General features: G+C 40.2%; 1 protein-coding gene across 8 annotated transcripts in view; it reads left to right on the forward strand.

The window, feature by feature from the left end:
* mid2 (midline 2) overlaps positions 1-22,292 on the forward strand; it is a 165,281-nt gene that overhangs the window by 32,874 nt on the left and 110,115 nt on the right. For 2 of the 8 annotated variants that reach the window (XM_082505666.1, XM_082505667.1), the window contains one exon: positions 5,652-5,710. The exons of 2 other annotated variants lie outside the window; for them this stretch is intronic. The gene's annotated coding sequence lies outside the window, so the exon portion shown is untranslated. Of the gene's footprint in view, positions 1-5,651; positions 5,711-21,043; positions 21,134-21,230; positions 21,682-21,721; positions 21,915-22,292 lie in introns of those variants that run through there. 4 more of the 8 variants (XM_082505668.1, XM_082505662.1, XM_082505669.1 and 1 more) reach the window with 4 other exon arrangements.

The following is a 22,292-nucleotide window of genomic DNA, read 5'->3' on the forward strand; positions in this document are numbered from 1 at the left end:
AAATTGATATTTCTTTGATATTAACAATTACTGAGAATACTGAGAAAATAATTACTACTGCTATTTACTAGTGTGTGTGTGTGTGTGTGTGTGTGTGTATGTGTGTGTATATATATATATATACGTGTGTGTGTGTATACATATACGTGTGTGTGTGTGTGTATACATATACGTGTGTGTGTGTGTGTGTATACATATACGTGTGTGTGTGTGTGTGTATACATATACGTGTGTGTGTATACGTGTGTGTGTATATATGTGTGTGTGTATATATATGTGTGTGTGTGTGTGTGTGTGTGTGTATATATGTGTGTGTGTGTGTGTATATATGTGTGTGTGTGTGTGTGTGTGTATATATGTGTGTGTGTGTGTGTGTGTGTGTGTGTGTGTATGTATATATATATATATATATATATATATATATATATATATATATATATATATATATGTATATACGTGTGTGTGTGTGTGTGTGTGTGTGTGTGTGTGTGTGTGTGTGTGTGTGTGTGTATATGAATTTAAATAAATAAAATCAATATAAATGTATAACATATCGATGTATAAGCTAGTTATTGTTCTTTTGTTTTTACTTACTAGTGTCAAATAAAACCAGCTTTGAAATGAACTGAATGAAGACATACTATTTTATTTGGTTCAATTATAGTATCGTGTTGCATTCATATTACATCTGAGCTTTTAAACTATTTTTTTTTATGTATCATGGTATGGTCCTAATTATTTTCAATCATCCAGTTTTTTCTATTAGGTTTTCTCAGCAGGGACATTGACGAAATCAGCAAGCTGAGTTGTGATGTCTCAGTTCTAACATAGTAGTCTCATCAAAGCGTAATAACTGTGGCTCTTGCCAGAGCATATTTAGTACTTGAAAGAGATGGACAGAATTCAATTTTCATTCATAGGGTGGTTTTATTCTGTGGGTTTTTGATTTTTGACCAAGATTTTTGACCATCTTCCTTTTCTGACTCCCAAAGCAAGAGAATGGTCGGCTGATGCAGTTTGTTTTTTGGGATTTTTACTTTACAGCAAGTTAAAATTCAAGTGAATGTGGAAGAGAAAAGCAAGAGGAAAAAGAGGTGAGCGAATGAGGAAACTACATTATATTGTTATGTTGCTATGGTGTTGATGATGAGCTTTATTTTCCAAGTTAGCCCTAAAAATGTATGTGCTAACATCTTGTTTTCATTGCCATACATTTTTCTGTTCAGAGCCAAATGTTGTACTCACACTCAACGCATGGAAAAATTCTACTTTATAAAATAATTTTAAAGATTAAATTATGCATTCATGTTTTACATTTTGGGGTATATAACATTAATTAATCTGGTTTGGGGACTTGGATAATATTCACAACTGTGACTAGAGCAGGGCAATATGACCAAAAATATTTATCACAATATACATTTGAAAATTTGCGATAATGATATAACCGACGATATAATTGACACTAGACAAAATACTTTACAACTCCACAACTTTATTAGTGCAAAAACTTTATCGCGTTATTTCATTTTCTTATCATTGCCCAACATTATACCGGTATTACCGTGAACGGTATGATATGGCCCAGCCCTAACTGTGACCCTTTAGGGGTATTTTGTGGGAGATTTGGTTGGATTGCATGGTACCAAACTCCCAAAATCGTTTCCACATGTAGTTTTTGAACTTTGTTTTTGAGATAGAAGTAAAGTTAAAAACGTTAAAGTGGGGGCGTCACTGCTTCATCTTCAAGTAGATCTGTTGAGCTTCCTTTTGAATATAGAAGGATGCTTTCTAGTGGACTTTTAGAAGGTTTCCTGGCACCTGAACCTCAAAGGAGACTCCAACTACACACAGAGCACAATGGAGGAGTTGATCACCGTTGTGGTCAAAAGTTTACATTTCATGAGCATGAATGTAATTTTGGGCTTGGTTGTTTTAACTTTACTAATTGTAAAGCATGCATTTTTAATGACAAGAATTGAGTGCACAAATTTGAATTTATTTAGGATTTTCTCTAATCCACACAGGGTCAAAAATATAGATACAGGTATTATAAATACACCCCCACAAAAGTGGGATGACAGTTTGAGTCTTTCGGAAGAAGACTTTCAAATGTGAGGAAGGATGTTGCTTAGGATGTTCAGGAACATCCCAGGAACCTGGAGACTGGAAGTGAAGCCAGTTTTGCTTTGGCATGGACGGAGAGGGGGCCAGGAAGCACCTGCTCCAAAATAAACCTTCAAGCTCAACTGAAATTTTCAGCTGCTCACATGGATGAGCCAAATGCCTCCTGGAGAAAAGAGAAATGTTTAAATAAGACAAAGAGGCTTTCAAACCTATGAGCACTGTACCAACTGACCAGTATGGTGGTAGGGTCATGCAATGGAGCAGTTTTGCTTAAGTTGGTCTGAAACTTGGATACAGTTGGTGTTCCAACACGACAATGATCCCAAACACACATTAAAACTGGTTTTGGAATGAATTAAGCAGACTAATATTCAGCTTTCCCAAAGCCTCAACTTTAACCTTACTGAAAATTTGCATCAAGTGCTTAAAAGACAGTCCAATTAATGTAAACAAAATATAAAATGTCTGTCAAGAAGAGTGATAAAATATTAAGCCAAGATGCCAAAAGGTTGGTGATTGAAACCAAAAGAGTCTGGTCAAGGTCATTTAACCAAATTTTAATAATGGTCTATGTAGACTTTTTACTGTGTATGGATTGGGGAAAATCCAAAATAACTTCAAACTTGTGCCCCAAATTCTTAATTTTTAAAATTATTGAGGATATATATACAATCATTTCAGCCTGGGAAAAGAGCAGTACAATTAAATAATCCAAACCCCCAAATTACAGTGGCATTCATGCCCATGATGAGTAAAAGACTAAGTGTCCTAGTCAGCTGCTATTGCAACCCAAAACTTTGGATGCATAGAGAAAATGTAAGGATAACTGGATATTATCAATCAGTTGTATATTCCAGGATTTGCTTGCCAATGATATAAATTAGCATATAAATCGTACAGCAGAAAGGGTTTTTCATAAACCTTTTTTGCAGTCACAAAAACATCCCATTAAAGTTTTGCGTTAGCTGAGAAGGCATGTTGAATGAAAATTATACATCAGTGTCAATTTCTTCCATTGTTTTTATGTCTTAATTACATCTGTTGCACTTAGTTTCTACACCACCTAAGGCTGCACAAGATTTGAATATTGTGCTACTTATGCACTACTGTCATTCATTGTAAGTGGGTATTATTTGGCCAGAGGAAAACTCCAGTGCTACCACATTTATTTATTTATTGTGCAACAGCTACTGTGCACTGAAGCTGTTAAAATAATAAATCCTTCTCATCCATGTAAATGTAGGCGATTCTCAGCCACAGTTAAGTAGCTGTAGCAGATGGTTAATTTTTGCACATATAGACTCTAAGCTTGCATTTACGAGTGTGAAAGTGAGTGCTAATTATTATATTTTAACAGAATAATGTTCATGTTAATGAACTCCAAATAGCATAAACATCCAGGGAAGTGTGCGCAATTTGACTCTTTACAAAATAAATGTCGACTGTCTTCAGCTATTGCAACGCAAATGTTGTTTTTCACATTTGCTCAACAGTGTAAGGTTTGTAAGGGATTTCAGTGTTTCCACTATTTACTCATTCCCACAATATTTAAATTGGCTTGGCTTCGATGCGTATCTCTCTGTACATGTTAAAACAAATACTCACAAAAAATGTTGCCCTTTTTTTTTTTTAAATTTAATTATGCAACTAATGATGACTCATACGGAATTGAAAGGAGATGAAAGCTCGTAGTATCACTTTGAAGGCAATTAGCAGGCCTGTTTGGTGCTTATTGTTTCTTCTAAGGTAAACAATAAGGTAAATCATTGCAGATTGATGCACATCAAAAGGAAGTGGTGGTGGTAGGCAACACTGGGAGGAGATATTGTCACACTGTCCATAATTAACTGTGGTTTTGTTAGCGTACCTCATGTTAATTTGTTATGCTCAATAATAAGCTGTATTGAGAACTAATGAATGCTTTCAGAGTGATTTATAACCATAATTCATTATTCAGGCTGCAGCAAATAAATCTAATCGACAAGTAAGTGGATACACGTGTATCCAGGTTTTTAGAATAGTTACTCTGAATCTCATTATGTTCTTGTCATTGAGATAAGGCAGGGTTTTTTTTTAATATTTTACTCACTGTATAAATGTGTTTAAGTGACTGAGATATGAGGGGGGAAAATGAGCATCACTATCAGTTCTTGTGATACATTGAGCATCTACAAGATTTGGATCAGCAGTATTTTCTTTTATATATTTATAATCTATTAATTCTTAATTTTCTTGTTATTACAAAATCTTCAGAATCCACATTCTAGGCTTTGAAATCCCAAGATGTTTTCAATACAGCTGCTCAGCACAGTTTCTCCTGCCAAGTCCCCTTTCTGTCGCTCATATATGACTCACTGGAATCCCTCCTGAACAATGGGAACAATAGCTTATTAGGAACCAAATGATGGGCCATGTGTTCTGTTTTCTCAGATTAGATCTCCCTGACAAAAACGTAACGCTGCACCTGGCTAGCCCTGAAGTAAACAATGCAATACATCAATTGCCCATGATGAGACTGTTGCCTTTTTTTTCTTTCACTACCTCCTGGTGTCAATATTTGTCTAGCTTCTCTAAAGCCACATCTCTGTTGAATTGTTGTTATTTATTTATATGAAATCTGAAATTATGACAGGTGGCTTACCAGAAGCTTTGAGCAAATCTCTTCAGGTCTGTTAATAATTTCAGCATGTGCACGATGAGTATTCAATTTTTTAATAAAACGTGAGGTCCTTTTTAAAAACTTGTAGCACTTGATTTAACGCGCGTCTAATTTGTAAAGAACCCGATGGCTCAATTGTTTGTCTAGATGAAGTGTTATCATCTTGAATCCAGATTACAGTCACCATGTGCAATCGTTTAAATGAACTGTCTACTAATGACTGAGTGTGGCGAGGCCTAAGCAACACAGACTGCTAGGCAGACACAAAAACTTAAATAAGATCTGGTGTTAGAGAAACATGAACACTTGTGGTGTTGTCTGAATGTTTGAAGGAAAGTGGCGACAGAGAAGCAACAACCGTCTGTGAAAATGACTTTACAGGCCCGTTCATCTATCTTAAACGGAATAAGCACAAAGCCAAAAACTTGGAGGGCTACCTTATTTAGGAGTGACTGTTTCTTAGATAGTAGGCAACATGCCATGAAATAATGCATTAATCAATAAGGCTGTATTGTCTATATAAATGTGTAGCTGCTGGAAGAATTCATTATGGAATCTCCAGCACTATCATCTGCAATTTGTGCTTGTGTGTGTGCATCAGTTGCAGACTATTGCCAATCCTGCTTCTATCGCAGCCTACTGTGAAATTATTGTCTGTTTCTGACTCAGAAAAGGGGTTTCATGCTAATCTGACTTGTTTTCTCGTTACCTTCCCCAACCTCCCTATTCCTTTCTGTATCCTGCTCATTGTCTGTTGCCTAATATTCCCCTTATTTTATGCTCATCCTTTCCTCTCCTTTTCCATTTCTCCCCATCTTTCACAACCCCACACTTGTCCCCCCCCCCTGCTCTTTGTCTCCTCAAGCCCATCAACGTCCACAGTGGTGCTGCTCATTGCTAACTAGGCTGCCTCCAAGCCCACAGGTACGTCCCCCTCCCCGCTTCCTCTCCCTCCTCCACTTCATGCTCTATTTTTAACTCCACTATCCAAGATCTTTTCTCGTGATTCTCACTCGCCAACCCGAACCCACATCTCTGTCAGCAGCTCTCTGTCATTCTAGCCAAGTGCTAGGAATCCGTAGGCAATTATCTGTTTATTAAAGCCCTTGCCTTTATTCTTACCTTTCTGTCTTTTCTGTCGAAGAACCGTTACCTCAACTTCACTTTGACCTATAAGAAGTGAGTGCTGTGTTATGTTTTCATAACAGCATTAGACATTCTTTTCAGCTGTTGAGCGCCTGTTCTCTCCTTCTAGGTTTGCTCAGGTAGAGGATTTAAAAGAGAGAGAAGTGACACCGAGGTCATTATTAAGAATCAAACACACAATAGAGAAGCCATGCTGACTCAAAATACTGGCTAAAGCTGACATGTGTTTTCAGAGGATGTGTTCATTCATGTCTTAAATGGTTTTCCTTGTTAAGCTGCCACCCTGCCCGAGAGCCTGGCAGCCTGGCAGCCATCTCAGCCCCCCCACCAAGTGAAAACATAATGCACTTGTTGGACTGGAGCTGAAGTCTGGGGCCTTGTTAGATTCCCTCCTCAGACTCAAGTAATTTAAAACCGGTCGACTGGGTTTCCCTAGCGCATATTCTCATGACAAAAGCAGCTAACAGCACATAACTTCCCCCGGTGGATTAATACTGCATTTATAAAATTCTCTAGTGTTTGGAATGGTGAAGCATCTTAATTTCATTATACACAGTTTAAGTGGAAATGCAGTTCTCCCACGCTGGTGTTGAAGAATAGTTTTAAAGGGAGGGATATGAGAGGTTTTTTGCACCAGTAGCAAGATTTGTCTTTAATGAATTTTTCAGTTTCATTTTACAGGCTTTTCTTTAATAATTCATTGTAAAAAAAAAAAGAAGAGCTGCTTTGTGTAAAAGAATATGTCAAAAGATTTGTATTTTCAGAAAATCTCTGTATTTCCATTGCAAACAAAAGCTTTACATCTCAGGAATCACAGGTATTTTGATATAGACCCTTTTTCTCCATCAGTTGGAAAGATTATAGAACATTGTTGGTTGAGCACAAATTTTCACTTAAAATGTTTATTTATTGCTGTCCTTAGGCTTGTAAGGCTTCACAGAGTGGTGCAAACACAAAAAATCTGCTTCTGTAAGGATTTTTTTTTTACTTATGAAACAGATTGGCTTCCATGGTTACCCTGTCGTTTGATGTGAAGCATTTAATATGATCCTGTCCAAGGTTGTCTTTGATACAAAGGGGAGGAGGAACAGAGAGATAAAAAGTATGGAAAGCCAGACTTTTTTCTGTCGGCAAACACTGTTTGTTTAATGATGACCTCTCAAGAACAGATTACACTTTAAATACCTTCTGACTTAAAAGACACATTTCCATTTTCTCCTCTTTGATACAGACAATTGAGAGGGCTGGCTATGTCTGAGGTAAACGACATTTTCTCAGCTTTAACTACACGGTCCAGCTCAGTAATGATCCTCGTCTGTGTTCCCAGACATGGCATTTAGGACTAAGGACAGTGCTGCCTTGCAGCATTCTTGTCTGATTTCCCCATGCAGAACCAGGTAGACGGCTATAAGAGAATCCATTTGTCAAACTCACGGTCTTTCACGGCTATAGACAGTTGCTGTCAAAGGAAGGCTTTTGAGTTATTATGTGCCTTACCAAAAGAAACATGCAGCCTGTTTTTAGAAGAATTTTACACACATAAGCTCTCAAAAGCACACACACATTAACTACCCTTCTCCCCACTTGCCTCCTGTCGTGGTAACACACTCTCTAAGCACTCAGTCTTTGCCTGTCAAGGAGACATACTCTGCAGCAGATGCAAGAGGCCAAGCAGTGGCAGGCTGAAATAATGTAGACCATAACAGTGCCAAATGTGTGATGGTCTGTTCAGCACAGAGTCTAGGTTCTGAATGAACAGCAGTCATTTCAGTGCAGTCCCTTACTCTGACATAGTGTTTACACCTCTATCAACTTTCAACCTTTAACTCACTGTGACGGCGCTCTGCCCTGGCTGGGTCTGCAGTATGTTTCCCCCAGTTTGTCCCTCTGTGTTGCCTTGTAGCTTCCTGGTAGGCGGAGTTAATCAGTTCAACTGGAAGTACCTGGCTAGTCTCCCTGGAGCATTTAATAGCTGCCTGTTTCCTCCTTTGTCGTCTCTCCATCCACCTAGCACACTATTTCTTTGGTTGGCTGGTTATTATGTAGATTTTTACACAGCACCATATACCTAACATTTAAAAACTGATCCAACTGCTACTGCATTAATAACCCCAATTAACACATCTCATAAGGTTATTCGATTTTATTTATTACATTTTGATATTTTTAGTGAAATAAGAGCCTGTGATTACAGTAATATTCAAAAGTCAAATAAAAGCACTTTCAGTGGTTTTGACTTTCAGGTGAAAGAACGAAATTTGGGTGAGATGTTTGAACCGCAGGAGTCCAGTCTCTCATCATTCTGCTCTACTTTTGAGTCCCTCTTGTCTGCTCTCCCCATTTTTCCTCTGATGTCTATTCCTCACTCATCCTTATTTCGTTCTCATGTTTGCGGGCTTGACAAAATCATAAATATACTATTAAAACTACATTTTTTTTTTCTTTTTAGACTTTGCTTGCCTGTTTCTCTTCCATTACATTTATTCCTCTCCCTTTCCTCTTGTCTCATCCGCCCTCCCTCATCGAGTGTATGTCTTCTGACAGCCAAGGTACCCTGCAGCCTGCCTTGGCCAGGTATAGCACTAGATGAAAGGTCTGTAGCCAGAGCTCTCTTTCAAAGATGCCTTCTGCTGCATCCCTGCTCTCCATGGACTCTGAGTTGCTCCTGCCAGGCAGATGGAAAGAAAGAGGGCAAGGAGAGGAGATTAAGAAAGCAAGAAGGGAACGAAAGGAAGGGAAGAAGAGGAAAAGGGTGACGAAACGATAAATAGAGAGTAGAATCCTCAGACTTGCCTGGGTTCCAGATGTGGAAGCTGTACATTGTTTCTGTACATCATCAAAAAAGCTTGACATCCAGGTGAGTACAGCTAGAGGAAGTGATGCGCCCCTTCTTTTACTCTGTCTCTAGTTTGAAGCTGCTGTTATACATCTTCACTCAGTCTGGACGCTGCCACAGGACATGAAGCTTTTTTATAAGGTTTCCTGACATGTTTTTCATCATCTGATGTTTTGGAGTCACACTGAAGTCTGAACTCAACTCAAGAAGTTACATCTTGTGCCCGAAACAAATTCCCGCAAGGTCAAATTTAAATGTCTTGATCAAATTTACTGTTCAAGTTGAGATTTGTGCCCTGATTGATTAGTTTGGACTTTGTTTTATGGGTTTGCTACAGTATAAGAAATCTTGCTCTTTCTCACATCGACTCGAAGGATGCAGTAGAGTTTAAATGTGTATAGAAAATAGTTCTCAAATTAGGAAAACTAGTTTATGAAGGCAAAATTAAGCCGTTTTCCTCTGGAATAATACCTAATTATATTGTACTGCAGCACCGTATAATGTTGACATCAGTCTTAGCTATCAGCCTATTGCTCAGCTCCATGCTATGTACTTGAGCAAGCACACTTTTCATGCTGGATGAACTATAAAGCTATAGTTACATCGTAAAAACATTAGATCTTCAAACTTGTCCCTCTTATTTATTTAAAGTTCACTTGTCAGCAACTTCGCTATACATATTCTGCAGTCCAGAGATATTCAGCTGTGTACAACTACTGTAATACAACTGGACAGAAATAACAGCTGTTATGAATTGCCTAAATCTATCACCGGTTGTTTATTGGGGTAATTGTTTGTGGTTTTTAAAAAATGTAATTTATTTATTTAGCTGTCTGCCTCCTTAAGAACTCGAGTGGGTAAATGAATTTTCAAATAAAAAATTAAAAGCATGAAAGTTAAAAAGGAGAATATGTTGCCACACAGAAAATGTGTCTTGTCAGTGCTCTATTGTGTCGCCATTTCATTCTGCTCTAGACCGTCTGAAGCCTCAGCGTCTGAACACACATTGCAAGCCCAAACATTTATAAGCTTCTGTCCAAAAACTCATTGTTTCAAAATAATTGAAACTTAAAGTATGCCGTATATTAGGTTTACTGACAGAATGCAAGCGATTTATGTCCCAGATATAACCATCCTTAAAGACAATGTGATTGTAGGAAAGAGGCTGGTTCTTTGGTGTACCTACATAAATTTTATCTGAGGACAAATAGATAATGCCCTGTGGGTCTGGGCTGAGAGATTTAGCCTCAGTGACAGGCAATACTAAGGCAAGGCAGTGCGGGCAGTAAAACAACTGACAGTTGGTCATTACGAAAGACGCAGGTGGGCCAAAAATCAATCATGCCAAGACTGGCCTGGATGTTGACAGATGCCTGACATCTGTTTTAATGAAGAGCTGTGCTGGTCCACCGAGCGAAGAAGGGATGAGGGTAGGGGGGAAAAGGAAAAGGAGAAGTGTGGGGATCTTGGCTTGAATTGGATGATGAGGTGTGAAGACGAAAATGGATCAGAAAATCAGCAGGAAAGAAAAAGGTTGAATAAGTGGAAAAGTTGAGGATGGTATCAGCATTTCAAAGCAAGCCAGGCAAAAAGAAGATGGGAAGGAAAGCTACTTAAGGGCGGCCCAGATGAACAGTGCTCAAGAAATCTTTGCCCACACCTGAAATTAAGTTGTCATTTGATGTGTCTAGAGTTACTGTAACAGCACTGCATGCAGTTTAAGAGCAGGTTAGACTCTGTTTTGACAACACCTTTATAGGCTATTTCATGGTGTCTGCTCTAACAGAATGAGGAAGTATTTCAAGTGTGAAATGCCACTAGCTTACTGGCCCACATTCAATAACTCAGAGCACTTGATTATTTATTTTTTTAAATAAATTTTCTACTCATTTATAAACGTGTGTGTGTGTGTGTGTGTGTGTGTGAAGGTGAACTCTCTGCGGGAGAATGTCTGAATTGTAAATGCAGTTTTAATGGTTCACTGGAATTAAATTTAAATGGGCTGTGCTCTTGCAAAGGTTTCTAGTAATTTTACTGAAAAATAACACTGTGTTGGATATAGCCCTTGTAACACATAATACCCGTTTAATTTTAATATTAATATTGCCTTTTAAATTTAAAAAAAAGTTTAATAAAAAAAAGGAAATTATCTGCTAGAGAGAAAGGATTTGGTTTGGGTTTTTTCTCAGGATACAAACTATGTGTTGATTTCTGCTCACGTAACTAAAAAGTACCCCAGTACGCACACATCACAGTTTATGATCTTTGGAAACACACACACAAAATCTTTAGAAAGCAATTAAATCATTTGCTGCTTAGCTAAAAATTAGGCAATACTGAAAGTGAGTGTGGAATAGGAATAAAAAAAAGTCTAGTGGTTGTCGGGGATTTCCTTTCCACTACTACACCTGCATTTTTTAGAGTCGTAGTGGAACTATATTTATATTATATTATATTTCCTCATAGAGTTTACTTCACAGTTACTGAGGGGAATTGCTTTTGTTCTAAACAGGGATTATACTCTTTTGCCGACAAAGGTGAAGACAGCAATAGTAGACACTATGTACAAGTAATTCCTGTATGCCTGATTGTGTAGTGGGTGTGTTGTAGTGCAGTGTAGTGTATAAACAGGCATGTTTGCGTAGTTGCAAAAACTTGGCAGGCATGCGAATGCCCGCACTGAGCCTCGCACTCACCATCTGATGACAAAATCTGCAGCAATCGGAACTCAGAGTCGCATAGTTTCTCAAACATGGAGACTGTAACAGGCCTTAAGACCTACTGTATAACCATTTAGAGGACAGTCATTAATTATAAAAAAGGATGAATGCAGGATCAGTCATGAATTGGGTGTAAACATTATCTCTGGCTATCTTCTCTAGCAAATCAAGCAATAACAACACTTTTCAACATTATTTGTTTATATAGATGTCTTTTTTAACATTAATGCTGAAAATTTTAAGATGTTTTTATGGTCATACTCCATTTACTCTGTTAACAATGGCCACAATTTTACAAATTTTCTTTTAAAAAATCATTTAGTCCACACATATGTAGTAATTCTGATATATTACCCTCAAATGCCACGTAATGCAGCATCATTTGCTTTAATATACAGCTAATTTTTTTTTCAGGTCACCTGAAAATGCCTTCCTTTGTGTCAGTAAATGCTACACTGCTTTTAATGCATACTACACACTGCAATCTTTACTGCAGTCTTTATATTTGTTTTATATTTATTGTAACTCAAAACAGTGCGATTTGCAATTTATTTCTTCTCCAAAGGATACTCGGTCTGTTTTAGGCATCCCGTATTTTCTTTCCTTCCCACCTACCTCCATCTCTGTCCTCTACCTCTCTTCTTTCATCTCCTGCTTTAATCAAGCATCTGATCACAGGCCCAGGAGGATGAGGGATAATGAGATTAGGCCTGTACATGTTTACACATTCTGATTTACATTGAGCCTTCCCTGTCTTTCTCGGTCTGACCCATATTTCTTCTTATCCCTCCTTCGTGTTTTTGCTTTTCATGTCTCCAGTCGTTCCTCTCGGGCTCTATCCTCCCCTCTTTATACGCCTTCCTTTTGCTGCAGTATTGATGCGGATATACATTGTTAACTAATCATCAGTAATGTTATTTACTCTGTACCAGTGAGGTTTAAATCCCTGCACAGCTGTATTTGATTTTTGTACAAAGAATGATCCCATGTCAGTCTGTCAGTCACCTGTCATTTAATAGGGTCCTCAGTGCATCTTCCCGTCACATCACTTCCTAATTTAAGAATGAGAGAACCACAACTCCTTGGTGGCAGAGCCCCTGGTGTTGACGAGGTCCGCCCCGAGTTCCTGAAGGCTCTGGACGTTGTAGGGCTGTCCTGGTTGACACGCCTCTGCAATGTTGCGTGGAGATCAGGGGCAGTACCTGTGGACTGGCAGACCGGGGTGGTGGTCCCCATCTTTAAGAAAGGGGACCGGAGGGCGTGTTCCAACTACAGGGGGATCACACTCCTCAGCCTCCCTGGGAAAGTCTATGCCAGGGTGCTGGAAAGGAGAGTTTGTCCGTTAGTCGAACCTCGGATACAGGAGGAACAATGCGGTTTTCGTCCTGGTCGCGGAACACTGGACCAGCTCTTTATCCTCTCCAGGATACTTGAGGGTGCATGGGAGTTTGCCCAACCAGTCTACATGTGTTTTGTGGACTTGGAGAAGGCATTCGACCGTGTCCCTCGGGGTGTCCTGTGGGAGGTGTTGCGGGAATATGGGGTGTCTGGCCCATTGCTACGGGCCATTCGATCCCTATACAACCGTTGCAAGAGCTTGGTTCGCATTGCCGGCAATAAGTCGGACTCGTTCCTGGTGGGTGATGGGCTCCGCCAGGGCTGCCCTTTGTCTCCGGTTCTGTTCATAATTTTTATGGACAGGATTTCTAGGCGCAGCCAAGTGGCGGAGGGCTTTCGCTTTGGTGGCCTCAGAATCTCATCTCTGATTTTTGCAGATGATGTGGTTCTGTTGGCTTCATCGGGTGAGGGCCTCCAGCTCGCACTGGAACGGTTCGCAGCCGAGTGTGAAGCAGCGGGAATGAGGATCAGCACCTCCAAATCTGAGGCCATGGTTCTCAGCCGGAAAAGGGTGGAGTGCCCACTCTGGGTCGGGGATGAGTTCCTGCCCCAAGTGGAGGAGTTCAAGTAATGTCGGGGTCTTGTTCGCGAGTGATGGGAGAAGGGAGCCGGAGATCGACAGACGGATTGGGGCTGCAGCTGCAGTAATGCGGACGCTGCACCGGTCCGTCATGGTGAAGAGGGAGCTGAGTGTAAAAGTGAAGCTCTCAATTTACCGGTCGATCTACGTCCCTACCCTCACCTATGGCCACGAGCTGTGGGTAGTGACCGAAAGAACGAGATCGCGGATACAAGCGGCAGAAATGAGCTTCCTCCGAAGGGTGGCTGGCCTCTCCCTTAGAGATAGGGTGAGAAGTTCGGCCATCCGGGAGGGGCTCAGAGTAGAGCAGCTGCTGCTCCACATCGAAAGGAGCCAGCTGAGGTGGTTCGGGCATCTGACAAGGATGCCCCCTGGGCGCCTCCTGGGTGAGGTGTTCCAGGCATGTCCCACCGGGAGGAGGCCCCGGGGCAGACCCAGGACACGCTGGAGAGATTATATCTCTCAGCTGGCCTGGGAACGCCTTGGTATTCCCCCGGATAAGCTGGAGGAGGTGGCTGGGGAGAGGGAGGTCTGGGCCTCTTTGCTTAGGCTGCTGCCCCCGCGACCCGGCCCCGGACCAAGCGGATGAAGATGAAGAAGATGGAGAACCACTTGATTTTTGTACAATAGAATTATCCAAACTGGGGGGGAAATGTATTGTGGCAACTACTTAAATAATATATAAAAGGATTTACCAATCAGTCTTATACAGGAAGCATAAGGTTTTTGTTACAGGATCAATCGTATCCTATCTGAAGAACATCTGGATCACCCAGGAGACGTGGCATACTTTTTTTTTTTTTTTAACATATCTGATGAGATATGTTACTGATAAAAGTTACGAAATGCTTCAGTTTGGCATTCTTTAAAGATTTGTTATAAGACATGTAGGGACATGTAATGAAAATGCCTCAAAAACAAAACAAAAAAACATTTTTTTCTTTTAAATTGACTGGGCCTTTATAAATATAAATATAAATGCCTAAATGTATAATGTTTCTAAGTACAGACGCTTAACTAAAGTATGAGCAACTGAAAAGACCAAATCATAAATTCACATTTTAAAACTATAAATAATTTTTATTAATCTGAGAGGACTTTTTATTTCAAATGGAAGAAAAATGCAGGCAATAATACAGTAATGTTTGGTGTGAAATAATCCGGTATTATACTCATAAAAATCTCACATCTTACTTTCTCCCTTGTTTGTCAAGTCTTTTCTATGCTCCACTAGGTCACCACAAAGTAAAATGCATAATATTGATGGCTCTGCGACAGACATCAGCACCCGAGTAATATAAAAAGGGGAATTTGGGACCCACTAACAGCAAAGAGCTAATGCCTTCTGCATCTGTGTTGCACTCTGTTTGACATTAATGACAACAAACATGAACAAGTCGTCTTCTGTAGGGGGGAAAAAAACTTGGATCACTGTGATACAGTGTACTAATAACACGTTACTAGTATAATGTTAAACCAAAACAACTTGTTGCATCATTAGATTAAAATACAGCAGCTTCCTTGATCCTACAGTTTCTGACAGCTGCCAACGAGGTGCATGTTCCCGAACTGAGCAGCTACTCAAGCAAAGAACACCAATGTGACATTAGGGAAACATATTTTTAAAGCTGGATTTGACTCGGGATTCTCTTTAAAGGTCTCAGACAGCCATATTAATATGAAACCCGTCAGATGAAATTGGCTAAGTGTTAGCAGTGCAGTCATAAAACCCTGCTACGGCTTACAAAAAGATAGTTGTCGGGTACTGTGATTAACATTATATTTTTTTAATGTAGTTTTTTTCTATTTTTAGCTTTAACTTAACTACTATTTTTGTTAAATATAGTGGACAATTAATGGCAGTAAAACTCCTTGCTTTTGGCTTTAATGTTCATTTCACACAGAAAGAGGGCTTTTTTAGTTCAGTCACCTCCTATAATGTATATATGGGCTTTTTATTCCATGCTACAGTCTTTCTCAATCAGAAATGTTTTACTTTCAGCTCAAATGGTTATGCATTGGAGTCCAAAAACTCAGCTACAGCTAGTTAAGCACTATAATTATAACAAATAGTTGTAAGTGGCCATAACCAACTATTTAACTATTTAAAATAAAAGGCCTATTTAGTGTCATTGCAAATTTTATACAGTAAACACTACTTTTTTTTCTACTCAGTAGTATCTCTTTGATTTCATCAACTGAAGATGAATTGCGTATCATGTGAATCACTAATGGCCTAATGCTCGACTAAAAGAGCGTGTCAAGAATGTGCTAGTTTGCTTTCACTCAATCTATGTTGTTTGCAAGAAAGTCGTATTCACTCCTAAGTTTGCTGTCTGTCCAGGAACAGCCTGTATTCCGCTCCAAATTGTCTTGGTGTGGAGCCAGAGGCTAAAGACACACATGTACACACAGCTGCTGTAATTCAAGCGACACAGCATTATATTTTAGTGAGTGGTCAGTATGCTTTCATTTTACTTTACACAGCTAGCTCACATCTAGTCTGCTCATACCAGCTGTAGTTCAGACGGGTGAAATCTGCAATATTTACATCAAATGAAAGGAGGTAGTGCTCCTGGAACGTAATTACGTTAAGTCAGCATATCTACTTTCAATGGATGTGATTTGGCAGCACTTGTAGAGGCAGTAAACAATATCCATTAACATTTGGCTAAATCACCAGAAGAATTATATACAGTGTTTAACTGGGAGGTTCATGCTCTCTCCTCCACAAATATAAAGTGCTGACATTTGAAACCCAAAACAACTCCAACTCTCTGATTGAAAGGTTTTTACATTTCTTAAGGAAAAACAGCATCCTTGGCGATAGCTCTGTGAAGGTGAAGACTGAATATTTTCAGCCTGCCTCTATTAGTAAAAAGTATCAGATATGAGATGGCGTGACTAATGGAAAGCTGATGGCGCAATTCTACACCCAGCAACTGATTTGTTTATACCCTCTGAGTATTTATTGATCTGTTTATGCTGGTCTGATTTTTAAGTTGGCAATAGGATGCCCAGAAGAAACCATTTTTAACTCGAGTTATGAGGTTAGTGTTGCCATAGTATTGCAAGAGAACTGATGCATTTGTTGTCAAGTGAAAGAGAATTTCCTGAAAATATTCACAGTACTATACTATACCTCACTAGGCTTAGAGTGGGGAATTGTAATCAACCAAGTAATGATTACAATTCAATAACTGCTATGGCTACTGCGCAGTGTGTATATTTATACACCCCCAACAGAAAGAAATTCATGTGGGCACAGAATGCTAATAACACTGCATCACTCTCTAGAGTTGTCTGCACTGGGACAAAGATTCCCATGTTTTGAAGGGAACAAAGGTTTTTATGTCTCTGTGAGTGAGTGTTTCTCCTGATCACTTCATGTTGCTGCAGTACACAGACAGGCTGGTGCTGTACAATAAGTCCCTGATGAGCTGTGGTGCTGGGAGTGGAAAAAGGAAGAGAAAGGAAGAGAAGAGCTGATGCATTTCCTCTGGACACACACTGTTTGAGGGTGTTGCTGATTTGTCATGCAAGTGTGCACTTCGAAGTGTGTGCATGTAACTGATGCACATGCATACACACACACCAATACACCCACATAGACACACGCGCACACACCACAGGCATTGTTAAATTCTACTGCTGATGGTAACTTGATATGCAATAAGTCCCATGCATGGGCCAGGGCAGCACAATAGTGAGGCCAAGTCTCCAGTGGTTGGTGTGTTTACTGTCCAAGGCAGCCTCAGTCATCTAGCCTGCCCTTATTCTGTCACTGGCACTTTGTTTTTCATACAAATTTTCATTTTCTGAGAAAATCCGCTCTATTCAAATTAAACACTGCTTTATTTAAGTTTTTTTTCCATTCAAGTACTTGGTATTTAATATATTTATGAGGCATTTGGGCCTTTTTTTTTAGATAGGATATTGTAAAGCAGCCAGGAAAATGGGGAGAGATGGGGGTTGGTTGAAGGCACCCGGGCCACTGCAATAAGGACTATAGCCATAGGTGCTCCACATCGCCATTCATTTCTAGTATTTGAGTCATTTTCATTTTACTATTTTATTTCAGAATCATATCCAGTAAAGTTATCAATAACTTCCCTCCTATATGTAAGTAAACTCAGAACCCACATGTGGATGGTAGGTGGAGGTGGGGCTGTTATATGAATAGCAGTCAGTAGCATCTAGTGATTTTTACATAAAGGCAAGCAGAGACCATGCATCAAAGAGATAAACTGAACCAGATGTCTTGTATTCCTATATGCTGACACCCTCTCTGCATCTTGTAGCACTCTCCCCGGACACATTCACCTTACTGCACACACGTTCCTGGCAGGTTCACTCTTTACAGGGGGACTAAAAATACGAATGAAAACTTACGGCATTTTATCAAAACAACTGGTAATTCAGTCAACAAGTTATTTTTCATAGATGCCAATCTGATGATGGCAGAACCTGCACTTGTCTGTTCAACTTTTTTATTAAACCAGACATGGTAAAAGTTGATGATTGCTCTCTCCATTTAAGGCTTTTATTGCTAATGTGCTAAAGGGGTTATTAAATGTTTCTTCATGGGACAATTTCTTCTACATCACTCATGTTAGCCAATGTGGATAGTAAGAAAAACTTACTTCTTGATTAATCACAGTATATTTCAGTGATTTACTTGCTACTGTTTTGTGCAATGATGCACCGATTATAGCAGTGAAAGCAGAGCCAGAGACAACTTGTCTAGTATGCTGGTGACCTGTCAGTCTTCTGCCTAAAACCATCCACATTTTGCATGCAAACAGCTAAGGATAAACATAAATATTTTGCCTCTCAACTAGAAAAGTTCCAGCTTTTGTTAATGGGGCACAGACACATCCATAAAAATGACAAAAACTATAAAGTCTAATGGCTCGGAGTCAAGCTAACTTCAGGAGGCAATAACTGTGGCCACAAGATGGAAGTAATTTAAAGGATGGATGCAAACAGACAACATGAAATGCTTTAGGGAAGAAACATTTATTTGAGATGTAAGGCAACAAATCTCTTTCACTTTGGTTGGTTTTAAATGATGTCCGTTTTTAAATTTCACAAGGAAAGTACTGCTGCCTTGCTTGCCCCGATGGAATGCCATTCATAGCAGTTATAGAGGTGGCTGCAGCACATGGGAGACCAAATGTGACTATGTACTATAAACTTCTAATCATAAAGGTGCAACAATAAGCACCAAAGAAAATGTGTTCTGACTGCAATAGCAACCTCAAGCTATCTATATTTGGTGAAGGACTAGGGGTTGTATATTTGCTGATACAGTTTCCGTAATCACATGGGAGTGTGGTATAATAGCAAGTGAGGCTCAGTGGCTCATGGAAAAACAAGAGAATGGCTTGTAACAAAATATTAATAACTTTACACACACTCTAAGTAACTGTACATTAGTGCTTTCCAGCCCACAAATTGCTGAGTTCATTTAGAGTACTCAGTGCTAAAGCTGCCTTCTGTGCAGATGACTGCCACTCTCACAAAATTTAGATGTCTACGTGGTCAGTGAGCAAAGACAGCACTGATGGGTGCCTGGGGCTGGATCCAGGCTTAGTCTGTGCAGTCAATCAGCCAACTATTCTGTCAGGCTCAAAGGGTAAAAGACCTATTAAAATCCAAAATACCTCTGCTGGGAATTAAACTAATATTCACTTGTAGCTGTCTCTAACCACGTGCTCAAGAGAGTTTTTTTTTTTTCTTTTTTAAAATGAATTTCAAATATACCCATACAGGGGATTTAGATAAGGGTGAAAAGGAATTATGCAATAATCACATTTATAAAAGTAAATAGAATCTTTTCCCCAGAAGCGCAGGTGTCTGTTGGAGTAGGGGTGGGGACGGTTGGGAGGTTCAGGTTGGCATGTGTGCATCAGTGACCTCATATCAACCTTACAGTCCTTATAGCAAGAACAGGCCTATGACTGATATCATCTGACAGACTGTACAGAAACTATGACCAGATCTGATCCGTGGTGACAATCCTATGCTCTAAATATGGCCGCATGCAGAAAAAAGCTTTCTTTAAGTGGACTCGCTTATGTATTACGGTCAAATTCTGTGTCAGAAAGGCGGTGTTTAACTACACAGCAGGAGGGAGTATTATGAATATGAGTAATACATATGCATTGACTAGTCCTGGACCTTGACACCACTGTGACAATCCAGTATCTTGTTGAAAATCAAGCCAAGATAGACGGATAGACTCTGGCTTATAGTGCAGAGCACATGAGCTGAATGACACTCGCTGGCCAGACGCGGACACAAGGACAGGCTTTGGGGCAAGCTGTTATTAAGACAAGAAAAGGCTGGACATCTGTGTTTGTAGATATAGTTAATGTAGACAGACGGGTAGCAAACCTGCTCTTACACACATTGTGGTATCACTTGTTGACAGTCAGAGAACACACCTGCTTGTCAGGCCACACCTTGTCTGATACTGTTTACCAAAAGCAGCCTTCCTGCTGTGTAAAGCTACAGATTTTTCCCTGTACTGTTAATCTGGAAGATAGCTGTTACATGTTTTTTCCTATTTCAGAAATCTGACTGTAAGACTTGAATCTTAGTTGCTTCTTACTTAGCTTCATGCTTCCTTTGATAACAGTTGGGGGAAAAAAGTTGGTATTGTCTTAATCATTAATCAGATGAGAAACAGTTGCAGTGGTAGAAATAACTTTTCAAAGCACTGCATCCTTTGCGTGTAGTGTCTCTCTCTCTCGCGTTCTCTTTTGTAAAGCACCGAATAACATTTACATCAGTATTACATTATTCTGTTTTCGCCTGTGCCTGTCATTATAGGGCAACCTCAGTGTGTGTGGACACAATGCAGAGAGCAGCACACAGGAAAGAAATGGTATTACAAGCAGTGTTAGGTCAGACAGGTGCAGGACATAGCTGGCAGAGGGAAGCAACCACATAGGAGAGAGCAGCCTGCTGGAAAGGTCTGCAGAACCTCTTAACCTCTGCATTGTTTCCAAGCCCACAGACACACAAAGCAGCACAACACACACCTGCAGGCACAGACAGCACACCCACCTCTTTGGAACAAAGTTAGAGCAATAGTCTGGCATATTTTTGGCATGTGCTTCTCCCTTGTGTATGATGTAGAAATACGAAAGCAATGCTGCAATAACAATATGGGATATATGCAATTAAGCACGAAACACACACCATGATGCAGGAGTATTACTCACGTTATAACACTGGCTTTTCTTGGGATGGCCTCACAAACACCCCCCCCCCCCCCCCACACACACACACACACACACACAATCACACACACACACACAATCTTGTAATTAATCCAGGAAATTAATGTGTGATACATCCATTTTCGCGAACCACTTTTGCTCAACTTGAAATCTATGAATATTCTAATTGCTGCCTTTGGGCCTTTTTGCAGTCGAACTTGGCGCTACTTATTGATAACAATGAAGGATGCGCGATATTTAATATCTGGGGTCTGCTTTTATTACTCGGTGTTGCATCATTTTCAAGAATATATAAAAAAAAAATGAAGCGCGATTGTGGGCATTAATTCAGTTGTCGTGCAGGCTGGAAATAAAAATGCCATCATTTGTGCATTACCCGTGTATGATCTGAATGTATGACCCACTGTTACTGGTCAGGTAAGTTTGCTTCTTGAATCGACAGTTTGTTGCCCACTCGAGCTTTGATCTGATTATCCAATAAAATGTGTAAAACTGTGACGCGTGGTCTGCCGTTGGAGCGCACACTCAGTTAGTTATTAGACGTGTTACTACTGGTGCCCAGAGCTGTTCAGCTTAACGCACTGAAGCCTCTATCTGCTGCCTTTCGCTTTTTGTATTGTTCGAGTAGGAGGAGCCGCTTTCCTGTGATTGTCTGCCTCCCTCCCATCTCTCTTTCTCCCTCTCTCTCTGTCTCGCTCTCTTTCCCTCTCTCATTTTTCCAAAGTTGAATATTCCAATTGCCTGGGAGCTCTCGCCAGCGGAGCGGTGCAGCCCACTGACTGAACGGCACCGGACTGGTGTTTTTGCTTTGCGCCGCGCTGTGCGCTTTGTGGAACAGACGTGAAGGAGTACTCTTCAATACCCCGGCTCGGCTCATCCCCTCCCTGTCCACCCTTCTGTGTTTCTTTCGTTTCGGGGCTTCTCTCAAGATGACAGAAGAAAAGAGAAGTGGGCATGTAAAGCTGGTAGGTGTCTGAAACCCCTCCCCTCCGCGCTCAGAGGTGTCTGACTCGGTCTATCTGTGTGGGGGTTCAGGTTTGTGGGAACGCTCAGACAAGCCGGGGGAGAAAGAAGCGCCCGGAAATAGAAACGGGAACCGGTGGTGCTTTTCCCAGCCATCTATGGGATTTTTCTTTACGCGTTTGTGTAAGCTTTCTCTTGAATGGAACCGAGCCATACGCGCACGAACATGTCTGAGGTAGGCTGCTGGTAATAATGCTCAAACTTAGACATTAGTGCTGGGACAGGTTTTCTCAGAAGCTTCCACGTCCGTGTGTCCCCATCTGATAATATACTGTACGTGCAGATTTGTGTATGTGGCAAGTTAAGGCAACAGCAGTGTATGCACTCATTGATGGTCTAACATTAGATTAAAACGGCATTTTTTGCTTACGAGGGTAATTTAGGGGGAAAGATGGGTAAATAAAGCATTTACGTAGTGTGCTCCAAAGTGCCTCTAACTCCCATCAGAGCTTAAGATAACCGAGCTTTAGTTTGGATACCCCTGCTGCGCATATGATGGCATACTGTTTATTAGAGTGATTCAGCTTCAGAGAGTCTTGTATTATGGTTATGT

The sequence above is a fragment of the Aulonocara stuartgranti genome, assembly GCF_965226115.1.
Source record: "Aulonocara stuartgranti genome assembly, chromosome: 2".
In the NCBI taxonomy this organism is placed as follows: domain Eukaryota; kingdom Metazoa; phylum Chordata; class Actinopteri; order Cichliformes; family Cichlidae; genus Aulonocara; species Aulonocara stuartgranti.